The sequence below is a fragment of the Chelonia mydas genome, chromosome 5, assembly GCF_015237465.2.
Source record: "Chelonia mydas isolate rCheMyd1 chromosome 5, rCheMyd1.pri.v2, whole genome shotgun sequence".
Classification (NCBI taxonomy): Eukaryota; Metazoa; Chordata; order Testudines; family Cheloniidae; genus Chelonia; species Chelonia mydas.
In genome coordinates, this window is record NC_051245.2 from 21,904,721 (window position 1) to 21,930,283 (window position 25,563).

The window sequence follows — 25,563 nt, forward strand, 5'->3', positions numbered from 1 at the left end:
CTCCATTCCCTGCCCTGCGCCTGGGGCCCTGGCTGCCGTCCCCACACCCAGGTCTCCACTCCTGCCCCCGCCTGTCAGCCCTGCGCCCGGCTGGAGCTCTGCTGCTGGCTGCACCCCCACCCTAAGCTGAGGCCCCCTTACCCCTGTCTGGGGCCCCCTCTCCCAGAGCTGCGGCCCCGCTCCTGCCCCCAGCTTGGAGGGGGGAGGGAGCAGACAGGAGTAAGGGGGGGTGAGGTAGAAAGTTTGGGGACCACTGATCTGATATGATCATGACAAGAAAGCGTCAGGTGAGGATTTCAAGGGTTGGGGAAGGAGGGTTGTCCCAGGTCCACGCCATGTGTCTCTTCACAAATGCCCTCTCTCCTCACCCAGTACCACAACAGAATCATGCAGAAGGTAGCACATAACGGTGTATGTCGCTTAAGGTGAATGTTTTCTGTGAACAAAGGTGCTCAGTCAGTGCAGGTAGCTGTGATTTACACATTGCTATTTATTACTTTTGCTGAATCTGGCCCCATGCATTTAAATTGCTTCCATGATACACACTGCACTCCAAATAATGCATGTTAAAAAAGAGAGACAGGAAGAAGCATGGAATCTTTTTTGGGAAAACAATTACATATTTCCGTTGCAAACACATGTACTCGGCTCTCATTTTTAAGCCCATAGCCATAATAATTATTTTTAGGCATGTACTATAGACCTATATTTAAATGGTTTTTATTATACTGTAGCTAGGAAATAAAATCATTGCACAGCAGAGCTACTTTCACGCCAGTATTCATCAATCATTCAGACTAAAGCCAGCTCTAGCTGGCTTAACTCCTGTTTTAGAAATTTACCCCCAAAAAAGCAAAAAAGCAAAAAAATCCAAACTTGTCTGTGGCCAAACGGGAGAGATACAAAGTAATTCTGATATGAGGTGATCTCACAGAGGAAGACAATTTCCTCCCATTTACAGAACTACTATCCAAATAGCCTCGCCAAACTGAAATTTCAGTTAAATTATTTAAGTATGTTCAACTGGAAAAGTGTATTAGAAAGAGCATGCAATCTAGCATTGCTGTTATTACTCATACAGCATCAAAGGCATGTGTGTGTCTTTATAATATAGATGACAGATTCCCTGCCCCAAAGAACTTGCAATTTAAGTAGAGGAGAAAATCCAGGGGAAGAATAATGTGCTTATGCACTTAAATATTCACTGGGCCTAGGAGCTATACTAATAACCTATTGCGTGAAAGGGCCTCTTCAGCCTCTTGGAAATCTTTAGGGGAATTAACAAACTAGTAGATAAAGGAGAAATGGTAGTTATAATTTATTTGATTTTTAAAGGCCTTTAATAAAGTCCCTTACAAGAAGCTGTTACAGAAACTTAAGTAGTGATGTGGAAAGAGCTAAAGTTCTGGCATGGAATAAAAACTGGAAAAGAGAAACACAGAGTAGGGAAAAGCTGCCAATTTTCAACATGCAAAGACTTTAAAAGCGGGGTAGGGATCTGTATTAGCTGTTCATAAGTATCTGTCTTCAGTTCAAGAGGCAGTGACGATAAAGATGGCAAGATCTATGGATGACAAATTATTCAGGTTAGTTAGGTCTACAAAGCATTCTGAGGCACTTCAAAGGGGTCCAAGAAGGTTAACAGACTAGGCATCACAATGGCAGATAAAATTCAGTGGAAACAAGTGAAAAGTAATGCACCTCCAGCAACCAGCCAGGAAAAAGATTCAGTCATCACTGCGGATAATTCAGGGGAAACACAGTTGGGGGGTGAGGGGGGGATAAAAAAAACAGCAAAGAAAATAGACTAATAGTAATAATAGTACAGCATTGTGTAAATAAAAAGGTAGGCTAGCTAAAACACTGATAAAATCTAGCCCTTATTTAGGGGCCTAAATGGAAGCTTAGCTTTCCGGAAAATCTGAACCCAGATATAGACGCTGAACCTTTACCAATCTGGCCGTGAGCTATTCTGAAACTTTGGTCCATAGTCTGTGTAATAAAAAATGTGAGACACTTGCTATCTAGAAGCTGTAGCTCACGAAAGCTTATGCTCAAATAAATTGGTTAGTCTCTAAGGTGCCACTAGTACTCCTTTTCTTTTTGCGAATACAGACTAACACGGCTGCTACTCTGAAACTTGCTATCTAGGTATTTCCGTGGGCTTATTTTTGTGTGAGTTACACTCAATACACACCACTGCATCTGCAAGGTACATGGGTGGGCAGGCTGGCCAAAGAATGGCAGCTGTCAAAGATATTAACCCACTAGTTAGGCAGGTATTAGTCAGTAGCAGGACTCAGGAAAAGCTCTCAAGAACTAAAATAAAGGGCACAGGGAGTATCCCTACTATTTAAAATAAGCATAAGAAAGCCAGATATTGATGGCCAAAATAAATACCAACAGAACAGACATAAATCTTCCATGGGAACTAGGGCACTGAGGAAGTTTTAGCACCTGGATTTTAAGCATCTAAAGCTCCCTAAAACACACAGCTTGGTAATGTGGCAGCAACATTGACAGGGTGAAGGTGACATAACTAGCAACAGCTGCTGAACTCATCAGTAGTCAGTCTGTTAGGAAGGGAAATTCTGTGTCTCCTCTCAAATCACCCGTAAGACACATCAGGAAACATGGAACACTTAATCTGCCCATCCATCTCCCATCTATGTGACAGGCATAATTTATTGAATGCTTCCTTTTATTTAGATAATTTAATTGGAGAGTCATTATCTGGTAATTTGGCCAAAAGTACTTGGGTGGCTAACAAGTTAGCTGAGCGATCCCTTTCCAGTTCAAAAAGTAGACTTGGTGAAAGCCTAGCAAAGGTACATGGTAGCTATGGGCAATGCACTCATCGCCTGGCCTGTCACATTTCAGGACTGATGTTATTCTATTCTGTGTAGGTTCTTACACTGCACTTATCATCATAGTATCTGAGCGCCTTCCAGTAGTGCATTAAGCAATGTGACTACATGTGTCATGTGTTGCTTGTCCTCAGCTCTTTCTTTTTCTCGTGCATTTGTCAGTACAGTTCCATGCACACTTCGGGCACTGTATAAACAATAAATTACAAGAGAGGAGTTTTTTTTTGACAGAGATGGGTGGATGGCCACCTTTAGAAATAGACTGCACCACAGGAGCAGTGTAAAGCAGCCAGAACAGGGTTGAGAATCTGGTCCTCTGCCACTACATAGCCATCCAACTACCAGATAGCCCCAAAGCAATTTGAAAGAGGTTTCAGAGGGACACAGCAGTTTACAGACTGATGAAACACACAGTTGCTATCTCAGTGGAAATAGCCTCCACTACTTGCAGAATTAGATTTTTGTGTGTGAAAACAAGCATTTGTGAGCATAAATCTCTCTGCAATTATAATTTGTTGTTTTTTCTGGACTGAAATGGATACACCTATAATATTTTCAGGCACATTTTCTTAGGCTCTTTAAAAATGAAATCATTTATGTAAAAATAAAAAAAATTTCTATTTAATAGCATGTATATTTTAATAAAAGATCTTTGGCCCAGAAATCAGACTAGAGACCCGTAAAGAATTAAAGATGAAGATTTTATAGTAGAGGGTTTTGTATTTTAATTACTTTTACCAAATAAATTTTAAGAATATAAAAAGGAATAATTACAAAACGTGCCTTATCTACCCAAGAAACAGGGAAGGAATCTCCCCATAGACCAGTGGTTCCCAAACTTTAACAACCTGTGAACCCCTTTCACTGAAAGCTCAAGTCTCGCAAACCCCTCCTAAAAATGAATATTCCCAGGGATTTTCTCCTTTACCTGAGTATAAATTATAAAAGCAGTGATCTTGGAAATATAAAATTTGTTTTTATGACATGCTTATTACATGCTCTTTATTATTATTTATCATTACAGTATTTTTATTACATTATGAAAACGGCAACACTCTTCCAAGATCTCACTTTCGTAGCTTGTATCACTTTGAATAAGCCTGTTATAAGACAAGGCTCCTATGTTTCAACAAGGAGTATCACATGTGAAACAGCATGAAGGTATTTAAGAAGCCAACTCAGAGAGTTCCTCCTACACAAGCATTCAGGTCTTGAGCAGTCCAGGCAAACGACGCATGTTACAACAGAGCTTAAAGTTGTTCTTCATAATTTTAAAAACAATACTACCTGCCTATTTAATTTTAAAAACAGCAAAAAATATCCACCTTCCTTTCCATTTCTTATAAGGAGTCTTGAAGTTTAAATCTCCTCAGTGTGATAGATAGACTTGCTTTGATCTGCTTAGCTCTTGGAAGTCCAGGGGCTCCAGGCTGCTGGCCCAGTGCTGCCTGGGATCCCTAGGGATAGCTCTGTCCTCCATTAGGGCATTTTTTCCCTGAGAACCCCCTGTAACATTTTGCGAACCCCCAGGGGTTCGTGAACCCCAGTTTGGGAACCACTGACAGACATATTCAGGTAGGTTTTGAAAAGTGCATTATGTACAGCAATCAAAGAAGCTGTTCCAATTTATCAAATCAAAACATGTATGCAACATTATGGTTCCCACAACTACCACAAGTTAAGCACCTTTATGCATGTGTAGCCTTTTTTGATAACTGTATATGGTGTTAATTTTACTGCCTCCATCTATGTGCAATGTGGCCATGTTTCAGTTGCAATAACTTTACATTTCCTAACTTTATTGTGGTTAAAGTCTCCACATTACCATAATATTTGACAGTGGCTTCCCTTGTGGATTTGATTAGTTTTGTGTTTTGTTTTGTTTCAGATCCTGTTTAGTAAAAGAGAAAAGCATTCTATAACATGTATTGTGGCTTAGGACAGGGAATGGAAACACCATTACTTTGTCTTCATTGTGAAAAGAGAGTGTGTTTTTGCCATAGGATAACTAACACACTATTACCTATCCCACTGTAAAATCTTAGTGGAGAATAAGGCATTGTAGTTTTACTAAGACGAATTAGGCAAGGTCAGCCATGGGCAAGGGATATAATGTTGACCTTGCTTAGCTACCTCGCAGTAAACTATGGGGAGCTTCTCTCTGTGGTGGGGCACTCTCTCCCGTGGAGTGCCCCCTTGCGACCAAGCATAATGTTGCCAGTATCTTTGGTCCCAGTTCTTCCTGCTTGCCTCTGACTCCTGGTCTTGTGTGGCTCAGCCCTCTGGCCAAGTCATAAAATCCTCCATGAACTTAGCGAATTCTTTTTTGAAGCCAGTTATATTTTTGGTCTTCAAAATATCTCCCAGCAACAAACTTCCACAGACTGACTGTGTGAAGTAGTACTTCCTTACATTTGTTTTAAACCTTCTGCCTTCTAATGTCATAGAGTGACCCCTGGTTCTGGTGTTTTATGAAGTGGTAAATAACACTTCCTCATATGCTATCTCCACACCATTCATGTTTTTATAGACCTCTATCATATCCCTTCTTATTGTCTCTTTTCTAAAATGAACAGAACTGGGATAGTCTCAGTCTTTCTAATCTCTCCTCATATGGAAGCTGTTTCATACCCCTAATAATTTTTGTTGCCCTTTTCTAAACCTTTTCTAGTTCTAATCTATCTTTCTTGAGATGGGGTGAGCAGAACTGCATGCAGTATTCAAGGTGTGGGTGAACCATGGATTTATATATTGGTAATATATTTTCTGTTTTATTATCTATCCCTTTCCTAATGGTTCCTAACATTTTGTTAGCTTTTTTGATTGTTTTTTTTTTGACTGCCATTGCACATGAAGCAGATGTTTTCAAAGAACTAACCACTCAAGAAAGAGATCTTAGAGTAGGTGTGGTAATTTAGACCCCATCCTTTTGTATGTATAGTTGGGATTATGTTTTCACTGTGCATTACTTTAAGATTTATCAACATTGAATTTCACCTGCTGTTTTGTTGCCAGTCACCTAGTTTTGTGAGAGCCCTTTGTAACTTTCTTCAGTCTGCTTTGGACTTAACTATCTTGAATAATTTTGTATCATCTGCAAACTTACTATACCATCTCACTGTTTACCCCCTTTTCCAGATAATTTATGAATATGTTGAACAGCACTCATCCCAGTACAGATTCTTGGGGGACCCCACTATTTACCTCTTTCCACTGTGAAAACTGACCATTTACTCCTATAATTTATTTCTTGTCTTTTAACCAGTCACTGATGTGTGAGAGGACCTTCTCTCTTATCCCATAACTGCCTACTTTGCTTAGGAGCCTTTAGTGTGGGACCCTGTCTAAAGGCTTTCTGAAAGTCCAAGTGTACTACATCAAATGGCTAACCCTTGTCCAGATGATTGTTGACACCCTCAAAAGAATTCTAGCAGATTGGTGATCCATGATTTCCTGCTACAAAAGTCTTGTTAACTCTTACGCAACTTATGTTTATCTGCGTGTCTGGTAATTCTGTTCTTTACTTATAGTTTCAACTAATTTGCCTGGTACTGAAGTTAGGCTCATTGTAATTGCCAAGATCACCCCTGGAGCCTTTTGAAAAAAATCAGAATTAGCTTAGCTATCCTCCACGCATCTGGCACAAAGGCTGATTTAAGCAATAGGTTACACACCACATTTAGCAGTTCTTCAATTTTGTATTTGAGCTCCTTCAGAACTCTTGGGTGAATACCAGCTGGTCCTGGTGACATACTGCTGTTTAATTTATCTATTTCTTCCAAAACCATCTCTGTTGACCTCAATCTGCCACCGTTCATCAGATTTGTCACCTAAAGAGGAACAGCTCTGGTGTGGGAATCTCCTTCGCATCCTCTACAGTAAGGACTGATGTAAATAACTCTTAGCTTCTCCACAATGGCCTTGTCTTCCTTGAGTGCTCCTTTAGCACCTCGATCACTCCACTGACTGTTTGGCTGGCTTCCTGCTTCTGAGGTACTAAAAAAAATTTTGCTGTTAGTTTTTGTGCCTTTTGCTAGTTGCTCTTCAAACTCTTTTGGCCTAATTATACCTTTACACTTTCCATTTTCCTCAGTAGGATTTGACTTCCAATTTTTAAGGGATCTCTTTTTGTCTTTAACCGCTTCTTTTACTCTATTGTTTAGCTATGGTGGCATTTTTTTTGGTCCTCTTACTGGGTTTTTTTAATTTGGGGTATACATTTAGTTTGAGCCTCTATTATGGTGGTTTTAAATAGTTTCCATGCAGCTTGCAGGCATTTCAGTCTTGTGACTGTTCCTTTTCATTTCCATGTAACTAGCTTCCTCATTTTTATGTTGTTTCTCTTTTTGAAGTTAAATGCCTCTGTGGTGGGTTTCTTTCGTATTTTCCCCCCTACAAGGATATTAAATTTAATTACATTATGGTTGTTATTACTGAGCGGTTTAGCTATATTCCCCTCTTGGACCAGATCCTGTAATCTATTTAGGACTAAATCAAGAATTCTCTCCCCCCTTGTGGGTTCCAGGACTAGCTGCTCCAAGAAACAGTCATTAATGATGTCTAGAAATTTTATCTCTGTATCCCATCCTGAGAATACATGTTTCCAGTGAATATGGGGATAGTTGAAATCCCCCATTATTATTGAATTTTCTGATTTTGTAGCCTCTCTAATCTCCCTGATCTTTACACAAATACTGTCACTATTCAGGCCAGGTGGTAGGTAGTATATTCCTGCTGCTAGAATCTTGTTATTCAAGCAGGGAATTTCTTTCCACAGAAGTTCTATGGTACAGTTTGATTCATTTAAGACTTTTATTATATCTGACTCCATCACCAGCATGACCTTCTCTGTCATTCCTCTGTATTTTGTATCCTGGTATTACCATGTCTCACTGACTGTCATCATTCCACCAAGTTTCTGAAATACCTATGAAATCTAAATCCTCATTTAACACCAGGCACTCAAGTTCACCCATCTTAGTATTTAGACTTCTAGTATTTGTATACAAGTACTTATAAAATTTGTCAATATTTAGTTGTCTGCCTTCATGGGATGTAATTGAATGGGACTATTTTTCATTTGACTGTTTCTCTTCAGTTCCTATGTGTACTTTGTCAACTTTTATCTTCTCTTTACTAGGATATAGAGCAGGGGTTCTCAAACTGGGGGTCGTGAACCCTCAGGGAGTCACAAGGTTATTACTTGGGGAGTTGAGAGCTGTCAGCCTCCACCCCAAACCCCGCTTCGCCTTCAGCATTTATAATAGTGTTAAATATTTTTTAAAGTTTTTTTTAATTTATAAGGGAGGTCGCACTCACAGGGTTGCTGTGTGAAAGGGGTCACCAATACAAAAGTTTGAGAACCACTGATAGAGAATCCCTGTTCATAGATCCTCCCCTAAGGGATGTCTCTGTCTGAACCCTGTGTCCTCCCCACCTGTCGGCTTTCCCCCAGCCCTTAGTTTAAAAACTTCTCTATGACCTATTTAATCTTACATGCCAGCAATATGCTTCCATTTTTTTTTAGGTGGGACCCATCCTTCCTTAGTTTCTAATAAACCTGAATCCCTCCTCTGAACACCATCATCTCATCCATGCATTGAGACCCAGCAGTTCTGCCCGTCTAATTGGCCATGCACATGGAACTGGAAGCATTCAGAGAATGCTACCATGGAGGTCCTGGACTATAAACTCTTACCTAGCAGCCTAAATTTGGCCTGCAGGACCTCTAAAATTCCTGCTGTTAAAAAATTCCTCAGATATAATATTGATGGGTGCAGAATAAGGAATAGAATAGAACTGTTGTATGCACAGAACAAAAGGAGGCTGGGGGGAGGAGAGCCTTGGGGAAGAGCTCAGGAACCTTCAAGCAGCATAATCAGAAAAAAAGTGATACCTTTTGCCTGCCAAGAGTGTCTCTAGACAGATGCTGACATTTTCACTTGTGGTGGCTGATGTAGCCCATTGCTTTATTATTTCCATGGCTATTTGTCCAGAATTTGGAAGAATTAGCTACACATAATATATGGTATAAACATGATGATCTGTGCAGTTTTTGCAATAGTAAATCTGAAGATGGCAAAAAAAAGAATGAATGGTATAAATTTACCAGATGGTGAAATACAGTTTTTAGTTAATATGCTGTGTGGACCAGCTCAGTGTTGGTTTTTCTTGAGTTATATCACAGGGCATCTGAGGTCTTTAAATTTCTGTCACCAGGCAGAGCAATTGAATGCTTTCTGCACTTTGTGATATACAGAGAATTTAAATGACACAGACCTTCTTCAGTGAGTCCAAAACCTTTTCTTTTTCCTAAGCTTGACATGTTGGCTGTTGAATATGCTTTGCTCCTCTTAGTAGTGGAGAGATATAAATGGACCTTTACATCGCTAACTGAACAAATGAAAGTGTCTGCATGAACAGTAGTTTCCAGTGTTTTCCAGATATTGCCACATTAGTCTCACATTTTAAAAAAGGATATTAAAAATAAATGACTGTAAAATATATGATAAAATCCTGGCAACAAAGCAGAAGACTACAATCCTCATTCACTCTAAACAAACACGTGCACGCGCACGCACACACACACTTGAGATCCTTATCTTTTCACGATTGCACAGGGAAGTATGGGAGAGCAAGACTTGACAGAGTAGCCTCAGGACTATAGCTGGGTGAAAGTTTTCAGATTAAATGTTTTGGTCAACTCGAAAACGCATTTCTTGGTGAAAAAAGCTTAATGAATTCATGTGAAATTCTCCAGACTGTTTTAGCTGAAGAAAAAATTCCAAAAAAAGCTAAAGCTTTTTTCTTTGACATTTTCAAAATGAAAAGTTTCAATGCCTCAAAATTTTAACTTTCATTTTATTTTTAAAAATGTAAAAAAAAAAAAAAAATTATTTCGGGTCAAACTAAATGTTTCGTTCAACTAAAAAAAAGTTTTAAATTTTTTTGGTTCAGCCACCGAACAAAACAATTTAACTATTTGCACAGCTCTACTCTGGACCTCTGCTCTTCTTAGTGTATTGCAAAATTCCTGTTCTTTCTCCAAGAGGACAAAACACTCCATCACTCTTACAGTGCTTCCCTCTGGTGGCCCATTAGTGGAATAGTATGGTTTGCCAGTGGCCTCAACAGAGGCCATTTGAGCCTCCTGACTGGAGGAGAAGATGCAGTGGGGAAATGTACTACCTCAGAGAGGAGAAGAGGAACTAAATGAAGATAACATCAGAGGACAAAATAAATGTTTGCTTAGAGGCTCTAAATAAACACAGGCACAGGGATGTGCCAACACAATAAAAAATGCACAAGGCAAATTAAAAAGCCTCCCCAGGTTAAAAATGCTGCTTCTTGTCTCAGCCTTTATCTTGCAGTAGAACGAAGCTACAAAACAAAAGCCTTCTTTTGTAAAACTAAAACCAGACACATTTGGAATTTTGTGAGGGATCTGACAACATGTGTAATGGGTGGGTTCAACACTGAATTCATGCCAACAGCACAAATCACAAAAGCTTCGTTTCTGTTTTTTTCAAATAAACCTTGCCGAACATGGGCTGGTTCTCTTTATTTGATTGAATATCAAAAATAAAACCTGTGCTAATATGATACATATGATAGAAAGGTTTTAGAAGCATTTCAACTTTTGGAGGCTAGTCAAAAGTTTGAAATTAAAAAGGCTAATAACACTTCAGAAATCTGCAGCACTGGGGCTGGGGATGATCATTCTTGGCTTTAATGTGAATACTGAAAAAAAGCAGAAAGCTTCTCCAACTCACTGCATGATCTGGCTTCAGAATCCTAGTCTTCTAGAAAGCACACAAACATTCAAATGTATAACGAATATCTGCAGTTCCACCCACATGAGATTCCTTTTACTGTACCTTGCTGAAAAAATGGCAATATTTATGCCAAGCTATGAGAAAGGATGGTTGTTGATTTAGCTTTCCTCACTCCCATAAGGAATGGAGTATGGTCTAGTGGCAATGCATCCTTTAAGGCAAATTCACAAAGGTTAGTGGTGATTCATGCTGTACCCATCACAGTTGTTTGCATACCCTGTGCACGCAGCTCTCCCATTTGTTCACAAATAAGCATTTGCACATGCAAAATAAGTTGTTACATACAAATTAATTTCTGTGAATATTCCGTTTTTTAAAATTCAGATTTCCACCACCTGTTTTGAAGGCACAAATGTGTGGTTCTGTGTGAAGGGTGCCAGTGCAAATTTTGTGGGCACACCTGAGATGCCAGTCTGAAAATTTGGTGGCCAGTTGCAATGGTGATTTTTTGGTGCCGATATGGAAGCTGTTCTTCCAGAATCTAGTGAGACTACAAATTATTTCATGGACAGTAGCCCAATGAACAGCTAGAGAGAGAAGTGATTTTTCATCCACAACTGACCAGGGCTAAATTTGACCTAAAGTATCAAGAGCCCATTTATAAATCTTCTGAGATATCCAGTCCCCTCTTTGCTGCATACTAGCTTTATAGAGTTTATGGGATGACCCAGGATTACTAGTATGTACTACTATTTAAGCAAGCTGAATTCAACAAGTTTAATGAGGCTCAAGATCACAGCAGGATGTAGAGACTGTCAACCAGCACTTTGAACTTCCTCATGTGGGTTTAATTTTGGTCATTTATCTAAGGTCACAGAGGCCTGTTCACACCCCTAGCATGCATGCACAGAACCCAGGCAGCATCCTGCCTTAATTGCTCGCTAGGCATGAGGGGCTAGTGCAGGCAGAAGCTCTCCAGACACCAAAGCAGCAAGACCAAATGAGTCTGGAGTATGGGCAAGCCCCCAACACTATCCTCAAGGCATCTGCTAGTTTCCAGCAACAGGCAATGGGGAAGCACGTCAATAGGTTAGGATGCTGGACAACATCACCCCACAGCACTCCCGGAAGACTTGCTGCCTGCCCCTTTTCTACACAATTCGCAGGATGCTTCCCCTGGGCTGCTGTAGCACTGCAGCTTCTCAGGAGAGGAGCGAACAGCAGGACTTTGCCCTAACCAATTTAACGTTCACACCACTTCTGAGAGGCAGGTATTATCCTCTCCATTTTAGAGATGGTAAAACTGAGGCAGAAAGTTTGCCCAAGACCACCAAAGGTAGCCCATGTATAAGCTGGAATCGGAACTGAGAAATCCCTCTGCCCTCACAAGCACACATCTCTCTGCTATTCATTGGGTCCTGAGGTAGGGTTACCAACTTTCTAATGCACAAATGGAACACCTCTGCCCCACCCCCTGTCCTGCCCTTCTCCAAGGCCCCATACCTGCTCGCTCCATCCCCCCTCCCTTCGTCACTTGCTCTCTCCCTCACTCACTTTCACCGGGCTGGGGCAGGGAGTTGGGGTGTGGGAGGGATGAGGGCTCTGGCTGGGGGTGTGGGCTCTGGGTGGGGCCAGAAATGAGGGGTTCAGGATGCAGGAGAGGGCTCTGGGCTGAGGCAGAGGGCTGGAGCACGGGGACGAGGGTGAAGGCTCCAGCGGGGGGTGTGGGCTCTGGGGTGGGACCAGGGATGAGGGGTTTGGGGTGAAGGAGGCAGCTGGGGCAGGGTGTTGGGGAGGGTGCGGGCTCCGTGAGGGAGTTTGGGTGTGGGAGGGGACTCCGGGCTGGGCCAGGGGGTTGGGGTGCGGAAGGGGGTTCAGGGTGCAGGGGCCTGGCAGCGCTTACCCTGGCTCCAAGAAAGTGGCCACCAGGTCCCTGCAGCCCCTGGATGCATGGGCAGCCAGGGAGGCTCCGCACACTTCCCTCGCGCCCACAGGAGCAGCCCTCGCAGCTCCCATTGGTCGCGATTCCCAGCCAATGGGAGCTGCGAAGCCGGCCCTCTGGGTGGGGGCAGCACATGGAGCCTCCCATGTGTCTCAGGGCTGCAGAGACCTGGCAGCCATTTCAGGGAGCCACGTGGAGCTAGGGCAGGCAGAAAGCCTGCATTAGCCCTAGGCCCCCACTGTGCCATCGACCAGAGCTGCCTGGGTTCCAGTCGAAAACCGGACGCCTGGCAACCCTATCCTGAAGCAATGCATTTGAAGCCAATGGGAAGGCTCCCATTGACTTCAATGGGTGCTAGATCAGTCCCAAAGCACTATAGCCGTAGAATATCAGGGTTGGAAGGGACCTCAGGAGGTCATCTAGTCAAACCCCCTGCTCCAAGCAGACCAATCCCCAACTAAATCATCCCAGCCAGGATTCAAGAACAGGATTCCCAACCACAAGAATTCAAAAATCATGAGTCAGGCCCATCAAGAAACATGAGGTTGCCTTAAAAATCATGAGGTTTTTAAATGAATAAATGTAGGGTTCTTTTTATTTACCACCTGATGTTTGAGCCTTTATGGTTCACATTTTTCGAACCCCGCACTGCAACCATCAGGGCTAGAAATCCCACCCCCCCCTTTTTTTTTTAAATGAAAGCTGAGATGTCTCATAACAGCATGACTCCAGGAGCTGGGGCTTTAAGAAAAGCACCAGATACCATAAGTTTTATGATAAAATTGTGAGGGGCAGCAACACTGTCATAGTCAAGGCAGGGACTTTCCTAATTGTTCTCAACAGCACAGGTTCCACATCCCATGCTAGCCTCCTTGTACTCAGCAATCTGCCAGCTGGTATCACAATCATTTATCAATGAAAGCCTTTCAATCCTCCACAGACAATTCCGACGTTGCGTTTAGCACACACCCGACTCAAATCATTTTAAATCACCTCCCTGAATTATGCTACACTCTGGCCATTTAAATTGACTTAACTATTCAGAGTAAAATAAACCATAGCCCTAGAATAACATTGGAAGATTAGAAAAAATGAACATCAGAAAATGAGAAGATGTATCTGTTTTGTCTTAACTGCATAATCCACTTCTAGTATGAATTTGTAAAAGACAAATCTGGATGAAGATCTTTTAAATAAGCCAAGAATAATAAAAGCGAGTAAAAGAATGACAGCCTGCATTACTTAATCCAATACTTTTAATCAGACCTCGGGGTGTTCTCCCACTTTGAAGCGCTTTGTTTCTTTCTTTGAAAACTTATGATTTTAGAAGTATTTCATTTTCAAGCATCTGAAAATAATTAGGAAACTAAAACAGATTGTCAACTCGCTAATTATACATGTGCTTCAAATGTCCATAAAGATCAAACATTTAAAAACAGGATGACAGTGGAACTGGAAAAAATCTGTATATAAAGAGAACAGATTATTCATCGGTTATTTAGTTCTGAACAGTATCTGAAGAGTCAGGCTATCCAAGTGGACTCTTTGTCCTGATTAAAATCAATTTCCAGTTATCAGAAGATGCTGTTTTCAATATTAGTGCTGTCATCTAGGAATTTGCACAGGTGTGTTGAGCTCATCATGTAGTTGGCAGACTTGGACTTAGAAAGAGGTACACAATGTGCATTGGGATAGATTAATCATGCAACCTGCCCATGGCAGAGGCACCTGTGAGATGAGAGTCAGCATGAGACATCCACGCACAAATACATATTCACTTCATCCACCTGAAGACATTCCATTTAAGCAGGGATCATTTCACTGCCTATCATTAGAATGAAGGCTCTCATATACTGCAGCACTGGCCACTGTATAGGAACTAAACAGATAGACAAATTCCTTGGGAGATTAAAAGTGCTCTTTAAGCCTGACTCAATTATATGACTTGTACCATGCAACATAAATAGCTAGCGATTCTTAAGGAACTCCAAAGGCTTTTTTCAAACTTTGGCACACAATTTTAGATTCTGCCCATCCCCACCAAATTGGCATTTAGGCCTAGGCATGTGCTTCAGCATGCGCTGAACTTTAAGCACGTGAGCAGTCGCAATGATGTGAAGCATATGCTTAAGTGCTCTGCTGGATTGGGACCACAACTTTTTCCCCCAGCAAAAAATGCAGAATCGGCAATAGCAAAATGTTTTACCAATTTATGTTTGTTTTGCCAAATTGTTTTAGTTGGGGGGTGGGGGGGAGAGAGCAGGAGGAACTAAAAAACCAAAAAAAAAAAAAAAAAGAAATCCAAGAAAACCTAAATGTTTTGAAACAAAACTTAATTTGTTGGTTCAAATTGACTTTTCATTTCAAACTTTCCTTTAATTTTATTAAAAATCAAAAACATTTTAAAATAGTCAGAAATGAAACAAAAATTTCAATTTTGTAAAAAACAAAACAAACCCCCCCACACACACACAAAGCCCCCCAAACATTTCACTCAACCCCAGATATTCTTTTTTAACTTTTTTTGTTCACACCGTTTTTTGAAAAATGTTATTTTCATTTCAATCCAAAACAATTATTTTCTGATTTTTTGGACAGCTTATTTGCACAGCATTATTCATCAGGAATGTTTGGGCATCTTTTTTTTTTTAAATTGAGACAAAATTTTCCCCCTCCCCTTTTTACCCCATCCCAAATTGTCATGAATTTAAATCTCTGCTCTCCTTTGGACTATACTCTGATTAGAAGTAGATTCTGCCCTCTGATATTCATTTTCCAATTAAGTTCAATGGATCCCAGTGCAGAATTTCACCTTTAGTTTACTTGGCCGTTCATGTAGGTAATCTGACCTTTCATGGACATAACACCAGCATTTGGTCCTTTATGTCTTTTAACCAAGATTAGTGAACTTGGATATCCAATTTGCTACACCTTAAAGTGGCCTAGATTTCAGTAAGGGCTCAGCACCCAACCTCTAACAATCAGGCCCATTTCAATGACACAAAGTAGGTACTCAAAAATCAAGGCAAAATTACTAGTTATCTTTGAAAACCCTGGCCACACTGAAATGACACAAGACACCTTTTACAGAACATCTAATTTGAAGTGCACTACAGCCTTCCCTGGGACACACTCAATTTACTAAATCTTTTGAGCAGACACAATAACACCATGTGAAACCTAATATCTATTTCTGAGTTTTTCCTGATATGCCTGTACTATATTTGAGTAAGCCAACTCTGGTTTTAGATTTACAAAGATTAAATTGCAGGATGATTTCTTCTCTGTCTCTTCCCCCCCCCCCCCCCCCCCCCCCATACACTGACTGGTTCAGTAATTTTATTGTTTATTGCCCTTCTGGGGTTAAGTCAAAAGGTCTCAGCTGTAGTTCTTATGTTAGCTACCCTCTGCTTAAGCTTGGAAAGGTCCTGAGGTACTCAACTGCTCAGTGCAAAATATGGGGCTAGACTGCTGTAAAGGCACACACAGACTCAAGAAGCCCAGTGCCTCTGACGGTGATAGGAGGGCTTTGGGCCACAATATCCCTGCAACACCTTCTTATGTTTTACACTCTCCTTTCCCCTTGCACCCTTCTCCTGGCTGGTGTGCGCAGGAGTGGGAAACAGGGCGACACCCCTAACCCTCACCACCCACTTTTGGAGCCTAGTACCTGGGTAAGTGTTTGACTTGGGCAGTCTTTGCATGCAAGTACTGTGATCATAACAAGCACCTAGGCACTTTGCCCAGCCACCTCTACATCATGTGTAGACTGTATTTATACAGTCTGAACTTACCCCCTTCTTGTAGTTTAAAATTCTGAGCAACAAAAATTACAATACAATGATAACGTTCAGCTCACACCTTCTCTTCAAGACTGGCTGTTCCTCCCTCAGACTACTCAGCCCACAGCCTAGATCCTCTCTCTAGAAAGCCAATAGAATCTCCTCATCCCTTTCTCAACAGAATCAACACCTGCCAACAGGGTGAGGTATTTCAGGCAAACCCTGCCAGGCTGTTACATGCCCCAACACAAGAACATACAGGGAGCTTTCCTTCCCCACCTTGTGCAGCCACAATCAGGCCTTCAGTGTTCTCCTAATTTTAATCCTGAAGATTTTTATAGATATCTTGGTGGGATACTTTACCTTTAACAGGTAACAACTGCTGGGTATCATAATTTACACAGGGTTCAGTCCTTACTCAATAGGAGTTTTGCCTGACTAAAGGCTGTGCAAGAACTTCAGGATGCACCCATACATTGCAAAATAGTCATATGGTGATGAAAAATAAGCTATTAGGTACAAGAACTATCATTTAATAACAATGCACTACTCTTTATACAGTACCTAGCAGAGTGGGATCCCAACATGACTCAGGTCTCGGAGCTCCTACAATATAAATGTTTCATAATACCAAATAACAGCGATGAGCCAGATTCCCCATTGCCCTACACCTCATACAGTCAATTACACCCATGCAAGGTAAAGCACAAGTAAATCAGCATGGAAGTGATTTACCCACTTTGCATTGATATAACTGACCACAAAGGTGCAGGACAGCAGAGAATCTGGTCCAAGAGTAACTCTAATGGAGGCAACAACATTAACATCCACTTAGCTGCAGCTGGGGGTCTGTTAATGCTGTGGAAAGAGATACTGAGAGTCAAATTCTGTACCCAGTTTCACTGGTGTAACTATAGTAAGGTCACTCTAGATTTACACCAAAAATCTTTGGCATATGTCAAAAATACACTCTGCATATGAAGTACTTTCTTGTTAATGAAAAATATATCTGTCACGTTCTGTACCTCGTGGGAACACCCTACACACCCATGTTCATCCTTAAAATATGATTGTGTGATATCCAGTGCAAAGTTTGTCATGTTGGGTGTTTTCAGAAGGCTCATGATGTACTGAGCATTGTTATGGTAATGTTATATAATTGTTGTTATAGTAATTTTATAGGTTGTAATTTCACGTATATAGTTATGAGGCTGAAAACGTATCCTCATGGCTTAAAGCAAGCCCAGGCAAAAACTCCCCAAAAGCATGGGGGAAGTTCACACCTCATCAGGGCATGTATGAGACAAACCCAGCCCAGCCTCACAGGAACAAAGGACACCAGCCTAGGCAATAACAAAGGATCTGTTGGACTCCCGAGTGAGTCACCCCCCTTCCTTTGGTCAGTTTGGGACTGCAATGAGGTAATGCTCAGCTGACTCTGAAGGGGGGCGGCAAAGCCAAGAGGGAAGAAAGGACAGGATAAAAGGGAGAGAGGTTTGCCATGCTCTTCCTCTCTCTTCTGCCTCCATCTACAGACATCACCACCAAGCGACTGAAGGGCTGATCAAAGAGGGAGCCTGGCTGAAGGGCAACTAGCCAACCTGTGGTGAGAAGCATCTAAGTTTGTAAGGGCACTGAAAGTGTTAAAATCAGCTTAGAATGTGTTTTACTTTTATTTCATTTGACCAAATGCGCCTTGTTATGCTTTGACTGATAAATTTAAAATCTATCTTTATAGTTAATAAATCTGTTTCTTTATTCTACCTGAAGCAGTGCATTTGGTTTGAAATGTGTCAGACTCCCCTTGGGATAACAAGCCTGGTACATATCTATTTCTTTGTTAAATTGATGAATGCATTGTGACAAAGTTCCTCCTCTGCCTTGGTGAGTCCTGTGCTTATTGGCGGATTTGCTTGCCACAGAGATTCACAGCAGCCCTCAGTCTGGCCACTTTTGCTAGTGGCTCAAACCTGCTGTCCACTCAGCTAACCTCATCACTGGCCAGCATGGGGGAAACAGAGAACAATCCCCGCAGTCTCTGTGCCCCACCTAGTGGGTCGGGGACAGGCCAGATCCCTTTCCAATTTAGGCCTTCCCTTCTGGTGTTTCTCACAGACCAGGTCAACTCCTCCTGTGTCTGATAAGGAGTTAGGGGGATGGGGGGAACCCAGGTCCACCCTCTACATGGGGTTCCAGCCCAGGGCCCTGTGGATAGCAGCTGTCTACAATGTTCCCTGTATCAGCTGCGTGACAGCTACAACTCCCTGGGCTACTTCCCCATCACCTCCCCCCGGCACCTTCTTTATCCTCACTGTAGGATCTTCCTGCTGAAGCCTGATCACGCTTGTACTCCTCAGTCCTCCAGCAGCATGCCTTCTCACTCCTTTCATGCCCCCCTGCTAACGGAGGGGAGGTCCTTTTTAAACCAGGTGTCCAGATTAGCCTGCCTGCCATAATTGATTCTAGAAAGTTCTTAATTGGCTCCAGGTGTCTTGATTAGCTTGCCTGTCTTAATTGGTTCTAGCAGGTTCCTGATTGCTCTAGGGCAGCCCCTGCTCTGGTCACTCAGGGAACATAAAACTGTTTATCCAGTGGCCAGTGTATTTGCTTTCTACCAGACTCCTGTACCTCACTGGTCTGGATCCGTCACAGCATATAAACTTGCAGCGTTTAGTGAGCATAACTGGACACTGCAAGATGGAGGTTCCTAGGTTGTGTCTGGGATCAGAGATATTGGCTAATGTCATTTGGTTGCACAATCCAAGCACCTTACATGCCAGAGGCTGTGCGTGAACAGCCCAGGAGTGGGGGTTTTCACAGCAGAGCAGGGTAAGGCTGGCTCCCAGAGTCAAGGATTTGAGTGACCTAGCAGACCACCGGCCCAGATAACACCAGGGGAATGTCACAATATCCTTGTGTGCTTTTTTCAACCCTTATACATCAAACTTTGTTTTAATTTACTGCATGCTTAAAGAGGCTGTTATGACATCCTATAACAAATTGTCTTCAAATAAAGTAGTAAACATTCTTTACTCCTAAACGATATATACCATATGTTGGCCTAGCCATGCATTCCTTGTGGCCAGCTAAGTATTTATAAAAGTTATTCTCAATCTCATAGGATATGATAACAAACCAACCTTTGGTGGGGGTAATTTATAATAATGTGTCACTGGCGAGTTTAATTTCAAAACACTTTAACTTTTGTAATTTTAAAGAAGGCCCACTTTTGTTGGACTTTTCCCTACTTTTTTAATGATTTATTGCTGGTACCATATCACAGCTGTACAAAGAAACATTCTACATCCAAAAATAGTAGCAAAATAGCTAAGTTGTCATGCAAATTCTGGTTAAACTTATACCTAATGCATCCCTCCACTCTGGAGAATGGAGAACAGACAAGATGCCATTTGATAAAAGGGATAAACATGATCCTTGCTGTGACAATTTGGGAAATTTGTCTATTTCAAAGTTATGAATTCAGGTTGAATTTACAAAATTGCTCTATTGTTGAATGCCTCAGTGTGTGCTGAATAAGCAATTTGATAACAGGGTTTGTGTCATGTACAATCCCCAACCTGGGCTAGGTAGGTGCTACAGGAAAAATAAAGGGTCATTCACCTGAATGGTCTTTCATTCAGGTAGAAGCACCTTAGACCAATGGGACGGCTCCCCAGGTTGTCTGCAGGGGGTGGGGTTGGAGCAATGGAAAACCTCCAGCAAAACAGAAGGGGGAAAAAAGAGTGTTAAGAGCTGCTCTTAAAAAGGTCCATGCTCACCTTTTGACTACCAGACCTGAATAAGCAAAGGGGAGCTAGAATCATGAGTCACAAGATAGATTAGTCAGAGCCGTAACCAGGAAGAGAAACTGAGCTGGAGGAGTGGGGTCCAGAAGGGGACCCAGGACCCGTGAAAGGCACTGACTAAAACCCAAAGAATGTTCAAGAGTGGTGAGGACTTTGAGTGAAGAAACCGTGTACAACTGTTTATTATTTTGCCTAGATTTGTGTATCTCATGTGATTTGTCTGTGAGGAAAGTGTGATTGGTTTAGAAATTCCTCTGCAAGTCTGTGCATTGCTTGCTTCAACTATCACGTCCCTGAAAGGCTAAACCATAAACAGAGTACTCACGGGGGGTGAAAGTCTGTGGACGGAGTGCTTGAGGAGTCAGTGCTGGTCCTGTGGGCTGAGGGCAGTCTATTCCCTACAAGTGGTACCAGACAGAGAGACAGGTGTGTGCCCAGGAATTGTGTCAAAGATGCCAATACCTGTGACTGGACCTTGGAGCATTTAGAAGCACATGGCTCCAAACCAGTGCTGAGAGAATTTTTTCAGATGAATAGTTTATTCACCAAAAAAATGCAGTTTCCGTCATGTGGAAACTATTATTGAATTTGACCCAATTAGTTCTGATCAGCTTCAGAAAAAGTAAAAAAAGAGAGAGTATGGACATGAGATAGGCAGGTACCCTGGCCACAGGGCAAAAGATTGATATGTAGAAAAAACACATTTGAATTCCCACTCTGAAGCAGGGAGTTGAACTCAGGTTCCCTATCTGTCCGGTGAGTGCCCTAACCATCAAGCTTTTGGCTAGTCTACTCTCAGTTTCTCCTTTTGAAGTTGTTCCATTTTTATACACATTTAACTATTCGCTGGGTCCCCAGCCTGCTGATGAAGGCAAGCACTGGGGAGGTTGGAGATGTGGAGTCAAATCCCCCCTCTAAGTCAGTCAGAGAGAAGATATGAATCCACACTTCCTACTGACCAGGAAAGTCCCTTCATCACCAGGCTAGAGAGTCAGTCTCACTTCTTCTACTTGGCCCAGTGCATATTTAGGTATATATACAAAGGGGAGCTTCAATGGGAGAGAATGAGAGGCACACACCCCAGAACAGCCTATAGCCTGGTGGTTAGGCTGATCACGGGCGGGGGCACAGAGGAGGGGACAAGACCCTCCTCCAGAGTAGGGTTTCAAACCTGGGTCTCCCACATCCCAAGCTAGTGCCCACTAGGGCACATGGACAGACACGCAGAGTTTTCTGATGCGGACTACAACGAAATGGACTTTTCTGATCTGTTGACAAATTCTGAAGGTTTTTGTAACTGACCCTAATATTTTTTTCCTGAGTTTTCAGTTTGCCCTCCACGTAGCATAACTAGGAATGGAAATGTGGGTGGGCTCCAACTTATGGTGGATGGGCAACGTCCAAAACCTGAGTACCCACCTTCAGGATGCATGGCTTAATAAAATAAATAAATAAATAAAATAAGCAAGCCTGTTTGTTGTTAAATATACTTAAACTTGGCATTCACACAGGCTCAGATTTGAGTGGGAGCTAAGGCCCAGGCAGGCCCACCCATGGCTATGGCCCTGGCTGTCTGAACAAAAAAACAAACAAACAAAAAAAAATAATTCACCAGCTCTAGTCCAAACACCACCCCCTTTGGCGAGTGTCCAGCCGGAGGGCTGTACCAGACCTGTGACACTTGCATAACACTTTTAATCGAACAAACCAAACCACCCTGTGGTTCAACTAATACTTTAGAACAGTAGCTGGAACAAAATTCATGCATATGCAGAAAGACAGCTGTCCCAGTGCAGCACCGTTGTTATATTCCACTCTGATTTCCTATTTAAACACTGGGTCCTCAAGAGTAATGCCATAAAGGGGTTCATTTGGGGATAGGCTGTGGGTTATGGAACACAGTGAGAGGATTTTAGCACATAACTGTCCGAGCTGACCACTCCAAATCTCACACAGCTTAGTCTTGTTCCTGGGAGGAATAACATGCTTGGATGTTCTCCATGGGCCTGTGCTCAAGACAGATTTTGCAGTAGTAATAAATCCCACTATGGGTCATCAGGAATGGGGATTCAACCCAGGACCTCTGGATTTTAAAGCATGAGCTGTGACTGCCTGACCCACTTCTGTTAGACAAGACTGTAGCAGGTTTATCAACCTCTATCTGCAGCTCAACCATCATTAGGAGGGAATGGAAATCCAGATCCATAAAGGGACTTAGGCACATAAAACCCAGATTTAGGTGCTTAAGTGCTAGTTTTTCGCACCACTGCAATCCACAAAACCCCTGCTCAGATGCCACCTAAAGTCACTTGGTGCCTAAATTTTCACTGTAGAAGTCCCATTAGCACCCTACGTTTCTGCCTCTCTGGGCATGGATACTGCTGCCTAAAGTAGACATACAGCTGCCTACCTCACACCTAAACTCCAGCGCAATCCTCAAACCAGCAAGAGAGAGGCAGGGTAACGCCTATGTTGACTATGGGGCTCAATCCAGTAGGCATGCTCTGGGCACACCCAACTCCACACACAATGCTTAAGTCCTTTTGTGGATCCAGGTGAGAGTGCCACACTGTATGGATTTGAGTTACACAAAATTGTGAAAGGCCATTTTGACACACTCAACTTGGGGCTTTAGTTTGGCCTGTACAAAATAATCTTCTTGACACAAGCCCACCAGCCATGCATATGTTGTGCCCTCTGTCCAGTACTGGCCCATTGTGACCACTTTTTTTCCCCTCTTGCGCTTCCCTGAAATTTTCTCTTAGATATGTGTATTTTTTGGTTTTGTTGTTTACATTTTATTTATTTGTTGTGACCACAATAAATAAAATGTGCTGAAATCCCTGGGACAGTCAAAGAGTAAGGGACTGCTCAGTGTGAGTAAGTGCGGCAGAATAAGGCCTTTTATTTGCAAAAAGATTGTCCTGTGTACACCTCCCATTACCACTCATGCAGACCACCTTCCCTCCCACTTACAGTCAGTGGGGCAGCTACTGCCATTGATTACATGGAAAAATAGGATTGTGGATATGTAAGTATGTAATGGGATTTGACAGCTAGAAGCAAGGAGAGTCAGCATCATGTAACCGGGCAGATCTCCAGAGACCATATGTTAGAGAAACTCTACTTCTGGGGTTATTCATTTGAGTTAAACATGTGCATTATGCCGAGGGAATTTCATTTGCATTGAACATGGAATGTTAAAAATTTATGTTAAAATGTGCAGGTAATTATTTTGCTTTCTTCCTTTATTTATTTTTTGTTGCCTGGAATAGTCATTGGGAATTCTGAAACTAAATTGTAATTGGAAAAAAATGGTATAATTGTAGCCAAATAAATGTGGGCATGTGCTGTTAAACAATGAAGTTAGATGTGTGCCGATTACATACCCATTTAGACAAAAGGGCAGGTTTATTATTAGACCTTCAGATTGCATGCATCCCAATTTAAATATTATAATCTAAAATATATAATCTAATATTGTGCAGTCTGGTTTAACCTATGGTTAAGGAACATTTGATAAAGTAAATGGCTGATCTTTTTCTTGAGCATCATCCTGTATAATATACCTACACATATACAAGAAATAAAGGAACTGCATTCCTCTTAGGCTAATGCTCCTTATATCTCAAAACTTAGCTTGGTAAAATGGAAAAAAAATAGAAATATCAGAAAAGTGACTTCATTTTGAACAGAGAAAAGTACCAGTTGCCAGGAAGGGAAGAGCTCGTCTCTGTTTCGTTGGAGGTGGGTCATAGGGCAACAGGTGGAATGAAAAGCCTCAAGCAGAAAAACCTTTATGTCATGCTTCTTTAGAGGTTTCTTCAGGCAGGTTTAAATCATGGACTGTGTCACACAGCGTTGGCCTTTGACTCTCACTAACTTCTGTCCTGGGGCACTTTACCACACAGGCTTTTGAGATTTTTAGGCCTATAAAGCTCTACAATATGTGCTCAGTTGAAAGTATTACTACATAATTTCACTGCAGGACAAGGTTACAAAGGTTGAATCTAAATCCTGATTATCCAGAGTCTGAACACTTCACAAGCTTTCCCCTAACGAATCAAGATACACAATTTTACAGCGCAGCATACAGTAGGCTACATCAGAACAGTCTTATCACAAAAGATATTTAATTGAAATGAGACACTTGAACTAATTAGGCTTTTTAATAGGCTAATTATAGATCATACGACTTACTGGAAAGCAAAATGTAGCTAGGATTTATTTAATCTTTTTTGATTAAATCTCTTATAAATTCTAAACTTTTGAATTAAGTCCTCGGCTCCAGAGCTCAAATTAAACCGTTTAAGTGGAGTAGAGTTACACTTTGATGGGTCTCCTTACACTCCCTAACATCTGATAAAAGCCCTAGGAGTAAACAGTGCCTCTAAATTATAAGCCAGGAACATGCCAAATTTGCACAAGGTGTTCTGCACAACAAACACTGTATTACCTCTCTTTGTGGAGCTGTAAGATGTTTCGGTGCATTAAAAGGCTGATTATTTATAGCAGCCAAGCAAATTCTTACTTTTCAGATGGACTCAGATGCTTAACTCTCAAAAGGGAGAACTCTCTCGCTTCTACCTCCTTTCCCCCCCTCCCCCCCACTCCCGCTTTTGGCCCTTACTGCTTTCTCTCCTTGCAGGCATTAGCAGCAGGACAGTTAGCAGCCACTCTGTTCACCTCCTATATACACAGTGTTGTGTAAAAAGAAAAGACGTACTGGTGGCACCTTAGAGACTAACCAATTTATTTGAGCATAAGCTTTCGTGAGCTACAGCTCACGTCATCGGATGCAGTGTTGTGTGACATCCATCACTTCTAGGAAGTGCTAGGAGGGGGATGGATAGTAAACAGCGTAGACTATTGCTGGGGAACAGTTCCACTCTTAAAAGAATGCCACAAGCTGTCACCTTCAGCCCCCAACTAAAACCTCTCCAGCGCATCACCACAGATTTACAACCTATCCTGAAAAATGATCCCTCACTCTCACAGATCTTGGGAGACAGACCAGTCCTCGCTTACAGACAGCCCCCCAGCCTGAAGCAAATACTCATCAGCAACTACACACCACACAACAGAACCACTAACCCGGGAACCTATCCTTGCAACAAAGCCCGATGCCAACTGTGTCTACATTTTTATTCAAGTGACACCATCATAGGACCTAATCACATTAGCCACGCCATCAGGGGCTCGTTCACCTGCACATCTACCAATGTGATATATACCATCATGTGCAATCAATGCCCCTCTGCCATGTACATTGGCCAAACCGGACAGTCTCTACGCAAAAGAATAAATGGACACAAATCTGACTCATAACATTCAAAAACCGGTAGGAGAACACTTCAACCTCTCTGGCCACTCAATAAAAGATTTAAGGAA

The 25,563-nt window shown here is 42.0% G+C and overlaps 1 protein-coding gene and 1 long non-coding RNA gene across 2 annotated transcripts in view; one reads left to right on the plus strand and one right to left on the minus strand.

Moving 5' to 3' along the window:
• CCBE1 (collagen and calcium binding EGF domains 1) overlaps positions 1-25,563 on the minus strand; it is a 189,169-nt gene that overhangs the window by 108,937 nt on the left and 54,669 nt on the right. The window lies entirely within an intron of this gene.
• LOC122465786 lies at positions 461-19,264 on the plus strand. The gene is made up of 3 exons (XR_006290837.1): positions 461-471; positions 18,775-18,779; positions 19,132-19,264. It is a non-coding gene; the product is annotated as an uncharacterized LOC122465786 (long non-coding RNA).